The sequence below is a fragment of the Oncorhynchus tshawytscha genome, linkage group LG15 (genome assembly GCF_018296145.1).
Source record: "Oncorhynchus tshawytscha isolate Ot180627B linkage group LG15, Otsh_v2.0, whole genome shotgun sequence".
Lineage (NCBI taxonomy): Eukaryota > Metazoa > Chordata > Actinopteri > Salmoniformes > Salmonidae > Oncorhynchus > Oncorhynchus tshawytscha.
This window is the reverse complement of record NC_056443.1, coordinates 3,856,036-3,870,695: the sequence shown is the minus strand read 5'-3', so window position 1 is coordinate 3,870,695 and position 14,660 is coordinate 3,856,036. Positions and strand designations below refer to the sequence as shown.

Below are 14,660 nucleotides of genomic sequence, written 5' to 3'. Positions count from 1 at the left end.
CACACACACACACACACACACACACACACACACACACACACACACAGTGACATAAAAAAAAAATTAAACCCTGCATGCCTTTTACAGGCATTACATAATTAAACCATGCTACAGCAAACACAGGAATAGTCTTGGTCCTACATCACATCAGGAAGTGGGGAGTCACCAGTAGAACATCCTGCTGTGTGTAATAACTAGTTTGAGCAGTCATTACCAAGGTGTTGGCGGCCCAGTCCCACCTGTCCCTAGGCTGCCACACAGAGACAAGATGCTGATGGGAACAGGCCCAAATTCACACCAAAGACTCATTACTAAGATGGTGAACAGTTAGCATGTCAGGCTAACAGGGGGCTGCTTAGTTAGAACCCATTCATCACAGGCTGGGACTGTGGGCCAGTGACTCAATCCCCTAATGTTGAAAAAGGGATATCGTTGCAGCCATAACCACCGACTTCTCAATGTTTCCTGCATCACTGCAGGAGCTTCAAATCAAGTCCTTTTAGATCTGGGGTGACTGATCAATAATTCACTTATTCCATTTCTCCCTGTCAACTGATGCCTATATGATAGATTTCTGCTATTGACATGAAGGATGCATGAAAGTGAAGTCTATTTCCAGCCTTGACTTGAGTGACAGGCCCTGAGTAATCATGAGACCAGACTGAGGTCAGGAGTCGTGACCCAGGCAGACTGATTAGTTTAATCAAGCATTGAGTGGAGAGTCACGTTACAGTGAACAGGAGATGGAGGGACATGGACATGTGCACAACAACACATCAACGTACTACTACACACTAAATGATGGAGGGGCCTTGATCGCTGCCAGCACGGTCTATCATGAACAAACATTGGGTGTCATTGACAAGCTGCCTGTATTCCATCTATTGGTCTTACATTGTGACCATGGGCCAAGTCACCAGGTACCTAATAGGTACAATGGAAATAGAGGGTTGAAAGTAAGAACCGGGACCACAATCCTAGTCCAGAAGAAAACTCTTAGCTCAAGTTGGGAGGCTTCAGATGGTAAAAAGCAGGAAGGGAGTTAGGCTAGATCAGGGATGGGCAACTCCAGTCCTTGGGGTCCAGAGAGGTTTCACACTTTTACCCCATCCCTAGAAAACACAGCTCATTAAACAAATTGCATTCTAAACTGAAAACCATGATTAGTTGATTTTTGTAGTCAGGTGTGTTAGCTGGGGCGAAACTGTGACACCAATCAGGCCCCCGAGGACTGGATTTGCCCATCCCTGGGTTAGATTAAGGGGAAATGATATACCACTCCCAGGCAGATTACAGTATTGTAAAATATTTATTTCCTTCCATGAACTCTGCACACAAGACGAAAATCTCCCTGGATGCATCCAACAAACATAGACAAGATGTTCTAACATGTATCATCCACACAACCATCTGTAAAGTACAGGTACAACCTAGAAAAGCTCACAGATATCAAGGGAGATGTAGGACTATTCTTCTTTCACAGGAGAACATTTCACAAAGGAATATTTTTTATGTCCATTCAGGTGAGAGTAAGACATTCTTGAGACATTCAGGTGAGAGTAAGACATTCTTGAGACATTCACAAGGATGTCAAACCCTTGCGTGTGTCGTCACATGGACTGAGTGGCTCTATCTTTAGAGAAGCTGTGAGCAGCGTTAGCCTATAGCATACTGGCCTATAGCCATCCTTTGGGATAACATCACCGCCGACATTTAAACAGTCTCATAACTCAGGCAGGCACGCACGCGCACGCGCACGCGCACACACACACACACACACACACACACACACACACACACACACACACACACACACACACACACACACACACACACACACACACACACACACACATTATTGTATTGGTCTCCATTCCCTCTATTAACCCATTTAACCCAGTCTAGAGATGGAAAATCAGTACCTCTTCTCAATGATGCTTTATGATATTCTGTAAACAGAATACCCGTGTCCTTCTACGGTTCAGAAAATGTCAAACGCGACCCTGTTTTTTCCCAGCTCCCACAACACGGCTCTGGTCTGAAACAGCCAACAGGTTCACAGACATCATAGGGAGGCAGCTAGTGTTGAATTTATATCCCTGCTTTGAGGCGTAAATGTTCCATCAAATGAATGGTTAACAGTGTGTCAGGCAGCTGGGCAGCCCCCCGCCCCCGTCTCACCTTCCCATCCGAAGGCCATTCATCCTTGAGGTCTGACAGGTCCCCTCCTTGATCCCTTGCCTCCCCTGCTCATAAATACAGGGACCGGGTACAATGGCCTTTAGTGGTGACACAGCGGAATCTGGGTCTCCCATGAGGGATGTGGGTCAGGTGCAAGAACAGCATTTAGTTTCCTTCCTCTTTCCTCTGCCTCATTTCTTCTCCTCCTTTCTTCTTGGTATTTTCCTCTGCTTCTTTTCTCTTCTATTCTGTCTATTTATCTTGCTCTAATACTATTTAATGATCCTTCCTTCATTCTTTTTGAACTCATGACAAAATGTTTCCTTATAAGAGGGTCTTCAGACTTATAAGACTTTTCACAATAATTGTCTTCTATATACTGCAATCTAAACTTGCGAACTTGTCACTTCTCGACTGCTACCTCCAGAGGTAGGGCACGACACTCTCCCTTAAAGTTTCCCCCCTCTAAGCAGGGCAGTGTAAACACAATTGTCTCATTGAGCCAACCCTCTTACAGTAAAAATTGTAATAGCATAGCAATGTTTTTGAAACAGCTGAAATGTACAGACATTTACCTTATTTCTAAGACTTGTTTTATTGAGTTTTTACCTAAAATACATTCTGAAATTGTCGCCGTAGGCTCAAATCTCAGTTGTTGTTTTGTTTTTGCTTGACTGCACTGAGCCAACGAGGTCCAGGCTAGGAAGCAACTCTGAATTATCAACGTTTTACCTCATATAATGACTTCCATGATATTGATCAAATTAAGCCTGGTTTGTTCTAAGATAACTCTAATACGCTAGCTAGTGTAAACCTAAGCTATGGTTAAGCTAAACGTCAGAATTCAGCTACAGCCATCACGTTTATATGAGAGTTAAGAAATTATATTGTTTCGCAAGCTAGCTTGCTAGCTAACGTTACCTAGCTATGTAGCCTATATCAAATCAAATTGTATTTGTCACATACGCCCAAATACAACTTGTGTAGAATTTACAGTCAAATGAATGATTACGAGCCCTTCCCAACAACGCAGAGTTGAAAACTAAAAATAGCAACACAAGAGGAGTAAAATAAAATACACAAGAATTAAGCTATATACAGGGAGTACCAGTACCAGATCAATGTTCAGAGGTACGAGGAATTTGACGCAGGGTAAAGTGACTAGGCATAATAAAGAACAGAGTATCATTAGCAAATTAAGAGTGTAAAAGTGTATGAATGTGCATGTGTGTAATGTGTATGTATGTGTGTTTGTGTTGGGTCAATCTGCGTGTGTGTGTTATGTGTGCGTGTGCGTATGAAGTATATGTGAATGTGTGGGAGTTTTGTGTGGGAGTGTCAATGTAGTGTGTGAGTGAGTGTGTATATGGTGTGTATATGTGACCAGTTTCAGGAAACTAGGAGTATGTCGCAAGTCACAAATTCACAGGAGAGCCATTTTAACGTTTAAAAAAATTTAATAAATAATGCCGTTTTTTTGCAGAAATGCCTTCTGGAACATATGAACTTTCATGTGCCTTAATAACAAACTTGTATGCCATCTGTAAATATGAATACAATTATTAAATTACAAGCTTTGTTGGTTAAGCCATAGAAAAAGTCAGCAACCTTCCCACGAGCCATGATTGGCTGAGATAATGAGTGGGCTGGACATGTCGAGAGAGGAGTTCGGATTGGTCTGCCATATAGAGGGCTTCTGTCTATTTGAGCTGGTCAGTCTGTGTTAGTTATCCTGTCAAACGCAGCTTAAAAAAAAAGTATTGTGTAGTGAAACTGTGTTGCTCTCCACTTTCCGGAGGATCAAGTTTTGAAATCAGTGGAATTAGAGCATGGTAGCTAAAGAGATGGAGAAAACACCTGTCTCCGTATTATATCTTCAAACTAAGGACAACCGTGGCATGGCATCCGTGACAGGGAGACATCTCCATCATGCATGATGATGTATAAGGGTAAGATAGTCTAGTGTTACCTAGCTACATTTTCAGATATGACATGTTTCTAATTTTGACAGAAAGTGGTTTAATTTCAAGCTAAACTGTACTGTTAGCTAGCTAGCTAACGTTAGCTGGCTGTCTCCCTAGCTGATGTTATTATTCGTATCCCAGAGCCGTTTGCTTTGCTAGTTAGAGCCTAATGTTAGCTAGCTAACATTGAACCTGGTTGGTTAGCTCCCAGCAGATTCATGCAGGGTAGTAACGACATGATTTGGCACTGTGTTCATTGTTGTTTAACTAGCTAACGTTAGCTGGCTGGCTTTTTAGCTAACGTTTCGTGACGTGTGTGATCTTACATGTTGTTTACCTAGCTAGGGTCATTGTTTACCTAGCTAGCTACATGTCTAAAGTGTACAACACCCGTTGAATATGGTGGGTGTCAGTAAACGTCGGCAAAACAGCGTAATGAAATTATTGCCAGCGGAGCTGGTTAGGCTGTTTTCATGTTATCCAGAGGTAAACAAATCATCAGTCAAGTGTGCACTCTGAACGCTCCAAGAGCGAAACGAGATGGGTGGGGTTAAAGCTTAAGAAGGTGTATAGACAAAGAAGAGCTCTTCACTGCATACCAAAACATTCAAAGGCCATTTTCTCAAAAGTGAGTTTACAAGTGTATCAACTTTCAAAGCAGAATTACTTTCCCGGAGTTCCTAAAAAATGCAGTATATGATATACCATTTTGTAGCTCTGAGTCTCTACTTTTATCAAATGTAAAAAAACACAATTTCAAATTTTGCTACATAAGACCGAATCCAGGTGGTGAGTCACATATAAAGTCTAGTCTGGCAGGCCTGGGCAACTCCAGGCCTCAGGGGCCTGATTGGTGTCACAGTTTTGTTCTGTCCCCAGCTAACACACCTGACTCCAATAATCAACTAATCATGATCTTCAGTTAAAAATGCATTTAGTTTAAAGCAGGTGTGTTTGCTAGGGATGGGGGAATAGTGTAACACCAATCAGGTCCCCGAGGACTGGAGTTGCCCAGGCCTGTGTGAATGTGCATAGTGTCAGTGCAAGATAGAGAGTGCAGATAGTTTGGGGTACCATTAATTGACTATTTAGCAGTCTGGACATTTAGCAGTCTTATGGCTTGGAGGTAGAAGCTGTCTCGGAGCCTGTCTCTGAATTTTTCAGGCCTTCCTCTGACACCACCTGATGTAGAGGTCCTGGATGGCAAGGAGCTTGGCCCTAGTGATGCACTGGGCAGTCTGCACCACCCTCTGTAGTGCTTTGCGGTCAAGGGCAGTACATTTGCCATACCAAGCGGTGATGCAGCCAGTCAAGATGCTCTCGATGGTGCAGCTGTAGAGGATCCGGACAAAAGCCAAATCTTTTCAGCTTCCTGAGGGGGAAGAGGTGATGCCGTGCCCTCTTCAGGACTGTGCGGGTGTGTGTGGACCATGTCCTTAGTGATGTGGAAGCCAAGGAACTTGAAGCACTTTACCTGTTCCACACCAGCCACTTCGATGTGGATGGGGGCGTCCTCTCCCCTCTTTCTCCTATAGTCCACGATCAGGAGACCCTCGTCAGGAGACCCTCGTCTCCTGGGGCCGTCCCGTCAGGAAGTCTTGGATCCAGTTGCAGAAGGAGGGGTTCAGTCCTAGGGTCCCTAGCTTGGTGATGTGGTTGGAGGGGACTATGGTGTTGAACGCTGAGCTCTAGTCTATGAGCAGTATTCTCACATAGTTATTTCTTCTTTTCTTCAGGTGGGAGAGGGCAGTGTGAAGTGAAATTGAAATTGCGTCATCTGTGCATCTGTTGGGGTGGTATGCAAATTGGTGGCCAGCTTGAAACATGTTGGGGTTACAGACTGGGCCAACGAGAGATTGAAAATGTCTGTGAAGACACTTGCCAGCTGGTCTGCGCATGCTTCGAGAACGCGCCCTGATATTCCGTCTGGCCCGGCAGCCTTGTGATTGTTAACCTGTTCAAATGATTGGCTCACATCAGCCATGCAGAGCGAGATCAGACAGTCATCCAGAAAAAAGGGTTTTCATTCGAGGCACAGTGTTATATTCCTAATTTGGGAGTTCTGCATAGCTGGGCAACTCATGGCTGGGTTTCCCTTTGTAATCCATTATCGCCTGCAAGCCTTGCCACATACGACGAGCGTCGGAGCCGGTGTAATAGGATTCAACCTTCCTCCTATATTGTTCTTTTGCAAATTATAATAGGAAGAATACTGTATAACGTTACTGTACTTTTATATTCCTATGGGTGGGGTAAACATTCATTATTGATATGCTAACATTACTTGATCATTAAGCATGTTGTTAGTTAGCTAGCTAGCAGGAGTTAGCTATGTATTGTGAGCTAATTTAATGTGTACGGACGAGAAAGTGAACCCTTTAATTGTAGGGCTGGGAATTGCCAGGGACCTCACGATACAATTTTATCATGATGCTTAGGTGCCGATACGATATGTAGTGCGATTCTTTCGATTCTATATGTATTATGATTCAATAACAGGATTTTATTGCGACTATGTGTTTCCAACATATTGCTCAGAGGGACAAGAGAGAGCCATAATAAAACTAATTGGCTCCCTATTTTAAAAGAAGATGAAGAGAAAGCTATGAAGGAAAAATACTGGAGTTTTGGTTCAGGTACAACGATATGATACGATACATCGTAAAAAGGATCTGCACATGATTTGGTTGCATTATTCAATATTGTAATATGTTTAATTAGAAAAGTTGCTTGGATTATTAAATAATTTTTGTTTAACTTAGTGGCTACTTTGATATTTACGGTCAATTTGAGCTGCGGACCAAGAATGCATGTAGTGTGAATTAAAAAGTAGAAATCTCTTTGGCCACTCTGTTCCTCAGACTCTCCTTCAGCACTCGTAGTGGGAATAGGGCCATATTTAACAGAGTGTGTGTTTAGTGTTACTCACATCCTGCTGTGCCAACTCTCTCCATGACAGGATTAGCATCTCCACAAATCACACAGAACCAAAAACACAGAACCAGATCAACCAGTTAAATAGATTACATGGTCACACTAATTATGGGACTGTATTGGAACAGAAGCAAAGTTTAAGTAATGGTATCACAGATATGCCTCTAATAAGTTAACTAAAGCAGTAATAAACATCCTACAAAGCAAGTAGCCTAAATGGTTTCCTTTCCCATTGCTAATGTGTTTGTATTGTCTAGGGGTGAAGTGCACCATCAAGTCCCATTAACATAGCTCCTGTGCCTGACCTCTTCAACCCATCACAGGAAACACATTAGACTACACTTCTCCTTACCTATGCATTTCCCTACATTATTCATTCACTTCATAGACAATCCCAACAGCAGGTCCTTGCATTCAACACATGAGACTGTTAACGTTTGAGGTCTACCTTTTCTTCAGCACGTTTTTAGTGGTCATTAAAAGTAGCAATCAGCAGTTAAAATAACAACAAAGCGTCTCCCCACCACTGTGTGGGTAAAAAGCAGGGGGATAGGGCTGGAGCAATGTAACCAGTCTCAAATTCAAAGACAGAGCTATGGATTTAAGGACTGACCATCCGTTTTAAGCATGTTTTTTTAACATGTTTCTATGAACTGTAATATAACTTTTTTTAAACTTTTCGACTGAACTTTCACCTGGACTTGCCCGCGCCTAGTGAATTTGGATTTGTTTACCAAACGTCCTCACAAAAGGAGGCATTTGGACATAAATTATGGACTTTATCAAACAAAACAAACATTTATTGTGGAACTGGGATTCCTGGGAGTGCATTCTGATGAAGATCATCAAAGGTAAGTGAATATTTATAACGCTATTTCTGACTTTTACTGACTCCACAACATGGCGGGTATCTGCATAGCTTGTTTTTGTGTCTGAGCGCCGTACTCAGATTATTGCATGGTTTGCTTTTTCCATAAAGCTTTTTTGAAAACACAGCGGTTGCATTAAGGAGAAGTATATCTATAATTCTGTGCATAATAGTTGTGTCTTTTATCAAAGTTTATTATGAGTATTTCTGTAAATTGATGTGGCTCTCTGAAAATTTGCCGGATGTTTTTGAAGCACAACATTACTGACCATAAAGCGCCAATGTAAACTGAGATTTTTGTATATAAATATGAACTTTATTGAACAAAACATACATGTATTGTGTAACATGAAGTCCTATGAGTGCCATCTGATGAAGATCATCAAAGGTTAGTGATTAATTTTATCTCTACTTCTGCTTTTTGTGACTCCTCTCTTTGGCTGGAAAATGGCTGTGCGTGTTTTTGTGACTAGGCTCTGACCTAACATAATCATATGGTGTGTTTTCGCTGTAAAGCCTTTTTGAAATCGGACACGATGGGTAGATTACCAAGAAGTGTATTGCACTTGTGAATGTATGAAGGTTACATATTTCTAAAAAATATTTTTGAATTTCGCGCTCTGCCTTTTCAGTGGAATGTTGTCGAGGGGTTCCGAAGTTGTTTAAGATATACAGTGTTTGTTCATATTTACTGTTTACAAACATTGGAGTAAAAAAAGCTCATATTTTGAATTCTAATGGGATACGACAGTTCAAATCAAATCAAATCAAATTTTATTTGTCACATACACATGGTTAGCAGATGTTAATGCGAGTGTAGCGAAATGCTTGGCGAGTGTAGCGAAATGCTTGACAGAGCAGTTGAACTAAGCTCAATGGATACATATCATTAATGTATAACTCCAAAAATGGATTTAGCAACTTCTGACTATCTGTTTGAGGAGGTTATTTACGGTTACATAGTTGAGGAGTTCATACAATGGAATATCTCTGATTCTCAACAGGTGTATTTTTCCTTTTCCCCTCAGGTCCAGAACACTTACAGCACAACCTACAGTTACAGCGCGCCTCATCACATGAGCTTTATTCCACAAAACTCCCCCAAATATCCATCCACCCACAAGCATCCTGATGTGTTTGCATAACACAAAGCATCTGACAAAAACCCCTGCAGGTCTCCAGACTAACCATACGGGTCTTGACAGATTCAGACCTGCTTTACACATAGATGTTTCTAGAAGTGCTTTTGAGGCTGTTGCACAACTCTTCCACCCCAAACTTGTACTTCCAGAAATGAACACGAGTTGAAAGGAGGACGGGACTTATCTAAGTGGAGAGGAAAGACTCAACCACCCATGATACATCTGTGATGTCCATGCCACCCTGTTCTCTGCTGGCAATGGGCAAGAGCATGGTGGCAAAGTGCGCCGGGAGAATAAAACACACTTTGGCACGAGACAGAAAGCACAGCGGCTGTTTAGAGGAGAGGGGGGAGTGAGAGAGCAAGAGAAAAAGAGAGAGAGAGAGAGAGGGGAGGTAAAATGAGTAAGAGAGACTAAGCTGTCTGATTCTGCTGTTATGATGTGGCCCTTTCTGGGCTTCCCCCTCTCTCACTCTCTCCTGCACCCAGGTTCTGTTTTCTCAGGTCGTAAATTCCTGGCGGAGACTCTCTTCCCCCATTTCATGCAGAGAGAGAGACCACAGAGTGAACAAAGGATTTCACATGACCGAACTCCTAAATCCCCAAAATTGGAAAATTAAACTACATGTCCACTTGTGAGAATGTGGGAAGGGTCTGTGGACACTTAAGGGACAGTTATGTTGAGTGTGTTTCATTTGGTGACCTCATGAAGGACAGGAAACACGCATAACTATATCTCTGAATGTGTACATTTCTCAATTATGGTGTTTGCATCTAATTGTTGTATAAAATTCATGAGTAAAGATGAAACTATTTGTGAAATGATGTAATGTGATGTTAAACCTTTTGAATTTTGAGAGAATTGTATTCCCTGTAAAGTTTAACTAGTCAGCGGCCACGCCCCCTGAGCACAGACATGATCAGGCGTCATGGAACCACCCCCTTCTACTGTTACGAATAAAAGCCCCTCCTAAAAAAATCCTCTTCAGACTAAGCAAACCCACAACGGGAGCTGTGATTGCGAATAGTTAAGTACCAAAACTAGAAAACTATACCACGTGGAGCATTGGCTACACGGCTGGAAATGGTTCAACTCTGAGACTGTCGAACCCTACAGAATAAGAGCAAATCTTAGATACTAATTACTGGTCTGCTGCTAGAAATTATGTAAATCTGGGATGCGAATGCCGACAACCGCCGAAACATCTATCCTAAGAATAATGGACGCCTGACATATCCATTACAACAGACACTATCAGGAGCAGCCGATAGACCCTACAACCACTCTCTGATGAACTGACTCTCCAGCAGACAGACTGACGATTCCAACAGAGAAGATCACAATGACATGTGGGAGTAATATATATCGATTGCGATTATTCCAGAATGAGTGAGCGTTCATGTGCAAAGGACTATCATTTCAATGAATATAATTATCAACTGTGTGTAGTGATCCCTTTTGTCTTTCCCGCTCTTTCTCAGTCCACACCCCCTTCCCTGCATTTCTGTGATTATTTAGTTAGTTAGTAAATAAATGATTAAGCCAATTGGTGTATGGATGATTTATAGTAAAGGCTGGGTTTGTGCAGATAACCAACCATTTATGATGTTCAGATGAGACTGACGTGAGGTAAAGAATAATTCCTTAATAGAAGACTAATTGATCAGATATTAAAATATCCATAGAGTTATATTCGGAAAATTATATCTTTGTAATCTGAAGATTTTCCATGGTGCCCCGACTTCCTAGTTAATTCAATTTACATGATTAGTTTAATCACGTAATAATAATTACAGAGAATTGATTTGATAAAATAACAGCCTTCACCTTTAATGATGCCAAAGACACGACACTGCCTTTCCACACTAAGAAATAAGAGAGGGAGAGGCAGGAGAGAGAGAGGAGAGAGTGAGGCGGAGGAGAAGCAGGGCTCAGAGACAGTAAAGAAGAGAGAAAGAGAGAATGCAGTGAGCACAAAGGAATGGAGAGGGTATGCCCCTGGAAATTGAGGGTGTAATTTAGACTTCCTTAATGTTCAGTCAAGAGGGTCAATGGTCATCTCTAGCGTAATGTTCTCAGTAAATTGCATTACTACGTACCTTACTGGAATGAGTGTACAAGAATGTAGCGCAGCTTTTACATGGACTTTTATGAGGGGAATGAAGTGTACTCTGTCAGGTTGCTACACCATGCACATTCTCACACACACATAACTACTTGGCTGTGAACAAGAGCAGATCATCACTGAGGTCTCCTAACAGAACAAAAAGTAAATATAGGCCAGTGCCAGTCTCTGAGGATAATTCAACCTATCAGTGACATCTTTGTTTATTAACCACCGCAAGACATTACCTTTCCTATGTTTTCTTTCTTTTTTAAACTGATGACAAGTGACATAATGTGACAAGCTATTTTCTCGCACCACATACCTCTGGACCCCAACACCTGGCTCAAAGCACACTGACATATTTGGTGCTTGCAGAGGTCAATTTGGGCCTCACTCTCCTTCTCCTCGCCTCTGAAGGGTTGTATAAGGTCAACAGGGATTCTCACACATTCAAAAGATAAGAGCCCATCAAGGTGCAAATATAGGCTTAAGATCCAGGGTCAGCCACCTCAGATATGTTGTAAAGGACTATATAAACTCAAATTCAAATCTGACTACTGGAAGTCCCACACAATATAGTGGTGGATGCTAGATAATTCTAATGGACAATGATAGCAAAAGACACACACATTGTCATAATGCAATATCCAACATTATCTCCAACATTATCTCCTGTTAATTTGAGGCATTTTAATTGGGGAATAAATTCTTAGGCAGTTGCACAACATACATAACAATACTGTCAAAACACCCCCCCAATAATTTATGAACCTTGTTGCGCAAAATAGAGAACGCGTGCTTCACTTTCAGCGTGCAGAGAGAGCACTCGCGGATTACTCAATAAATGAGCGCCAGCGCTGATTCCACATGAGAAAGCGCTGCACAATAAAACAAGATGACAGTTCCATCTGAGTCATTTTACCGGTTTTTATTCCGCCTCCTTTTATTCAGCACCATTTATCTAGCCGAGTTATTCCGTTCTTTTGGACTATTGCAAGCTAGTCTATGTGTGCCTACAAGGAACAATATTTACGCACGCAGAAATATTTTGAGGATTTACAAAGAGACCTCCCTCACATTCAAGAAAGCTATATGCTGTAAGCGACTGTTCTGGATTGACTGGCCGCTGGTAGAATCGGGCACTGTAGCTCGCGCGCACTCACTCATGTTAAGAAATGAATGAAAGGATCACAATATGGCTAGGCTAAATTAAATGTGCATCATAACAAGCTAATGTGCATGTTTTTAAACAAACCGAAGGCGTCAAATGGGCACGCTTTCTACGTTCCCATCCCAGACAAATCTGACTGGAGAATGGAGAGATGCTTCAGCCTTCAGTCCTTCACTCCAGCGCCTTCTTATCCAATTAACACCAAAACGTCATTTGAAAAATTGAAAAACGAGTCAAATCAATCTTACCTTGGATAGGATATCCTTGTATGTATGTTTTGGCTGTAGGTTTGCGACCCAGAACTGAAACATGCACCTCTCACCTGGGGAATGCAGATATTGCTGCCTGCTCCTACGAACAGTCTCGTTGTGGAATACTTTCACTGTCCTAGACCGCGCCAGCCGGCCTCTCTCATGTCTCCCAACGGAATACAGAGGAGGAGCGTGGTTATGGATGATATGGGATGAGAGAAACTGGAGGGCGTGTTTCCGACAGATAGAGACGCACCTTTTCTCAGTTATGGAAATCGTTGTTTTCTTTTTTCTTTTGGTTCACCTGAGACGGCCCCTTTCCGGATGCCATCCTTCGTTTTTTTGATGATGGTCGGCAACAAAAGAGAGGCTTCAGCACAGGTCACTGTATAACCAAACACATTGGTTGTGAACTGAATTGTATGGATATTGGACACAGATAACAAACAACCAACCACAGGTGATAAGTATTCTTCTGCAAGTACCAGCCTACATCTAAACACTCACCACTGAAAACCAGTTGAGTGGTCCCATGAATGCCTTATTGTTCATTCAGAAGGAAGCTCACACATCTCCATCGTCAAGACATGTTCTATCAATTACTTCATTATAGAACATGAGAAGTTGTCATTTTATGCTTAAATGTGCTACACATAGGATTTATTTTTCATTTTGCATTGTAATTTCACAAAATGTTCATAATATATATGCAGTAATAGTGGAATGATAGTGTTTCACAGTGTTGCGATTGGCTGTGATATTTTCCTACTGATTTCTCCTGCCAAAGCAGCATCTGTTGTCAAAATGGGAAAGCTGTTCTGACTTTGGGGCTGTGTTATCTAGTGGAAATAGTTCTGTCATTTCCTGGTTGCGAAAATTTTACACTGTTCGCTCAATTTCAGTCTATGTGAGAAAGCAAGAGCTTAATAGTGTAGGGAATCATTGTACTATTGAAATCACTGTGAAATATCTTGCAATTCACCTAGCATTAGGCTGCATTCAAAACAAATGCAAAAAATCAAACAAATCCTATGTGTATCACCTTTAAGGTTGCCAAGGAGCAAGCCTCCATCCATCTGACTCCACCCATCCCAACAGGTTAGGCCTGGCTCGCAGTCGGCATTCCAATTCATCCCAAAGGTGTTCTATGTGGTTGAGGTCAGGGCTCTGTACAGGCCAGTCAAGTTCTTCCACACCGATCTCGACAAACCATTTCTGTATGGACTTCGCTTTGTGCACGGGGCATTGTCATGCTGAAACAGGAAAAGGCATTCCCCAGACTGTTTCCACAAAGGTGTAAGCACAGAATTGTCTAGAATGTCATTGTATGCTCTAGCGTTAAGATTTCCCTTCACTAGATCAAAGGGTTCTTAGCCCGAACCATGAAAACAGCCCCAGACCATTATTTCTACTCCACCAAACTATACAGTTGGCACTATGCAACTGCTCAGCCTCCGACCACAAGGTACCACAGAGGGTAGTGCGTTCGGCCCAGTACATGACTGGGGCCAAGCTTCCTGCCATCCAGGACCTCTATACCAGGCGGTGTCAGAGGAAGGCCCTAAAAATTGCCAGACTCCAGCCACCCTAGTCATAGACAGTTCTCTCTGCTACTACATGGCAAGCATTTCACTGTAAGGTCTACAACTGTTATATTCGGCGCATGTGACAAATAAAATTTGATTTGATGCATTGGGGCAGGTAGCTTTCTCCTGGCATACGCCAAACCCAGATTCGTCCGTCGGACTGCCAGATGGTGAAGCGTAATTCATCACTCCAGAGAACGCGTTCCCACTGCTCCAGAGTCCAATGGCCTGCGCGCTTTACACCACTCTAGCCCACGCTTGGCATTGCACATGGTGATCTTAGACTTGTATGTTGCTGCTTGGCCATGGAAACCAATTTCATGTAGTTCCTGATGAACAGTTTTTGTGCTGACGTTGTTTCCAGAGGCAGTTTGGAACTCGGGTAGTGAGTGTTGCAACCGAGGACAGACGATTTTTACACACTATGCGCTTGTATGGCCTATTACTTCGCAGCTG

At 42.3% G+C, this 14,660-nt stretch overlaps 1 protein-coding gene across 3 annotated transcripts in view; it reads right to left on the bottom strand.

Annotated features, from left to right (window-relative positions):
* Positions 1 to 12,864, bottom strand: part of si:dkey-97m3.1 (fatty acyl-CoA reductase 1) — a 69,045-nt gene extending 56,181 nt beyond the window's left edge. Inside the window, exon 1 of one of the 3 annotated variants that reach the window (XM_024445958.2) lies at positions 12,616 to 12,864. The gene's annotated coding sequence lies outside the window, so the exon portion shown is untranslated. Of the gene's footprint in view, positions 1 to 7,074; positions 7,095 to 12,615 lie in introns of those variants that run through there. The other 2 variants (XM_024445957.2, XM_042297939.1) reach the window with 2 other exon arrangements.
* Between the last annotated feature and the right edge of the window lie 1,796 nt (positions 12,865 to 14,660).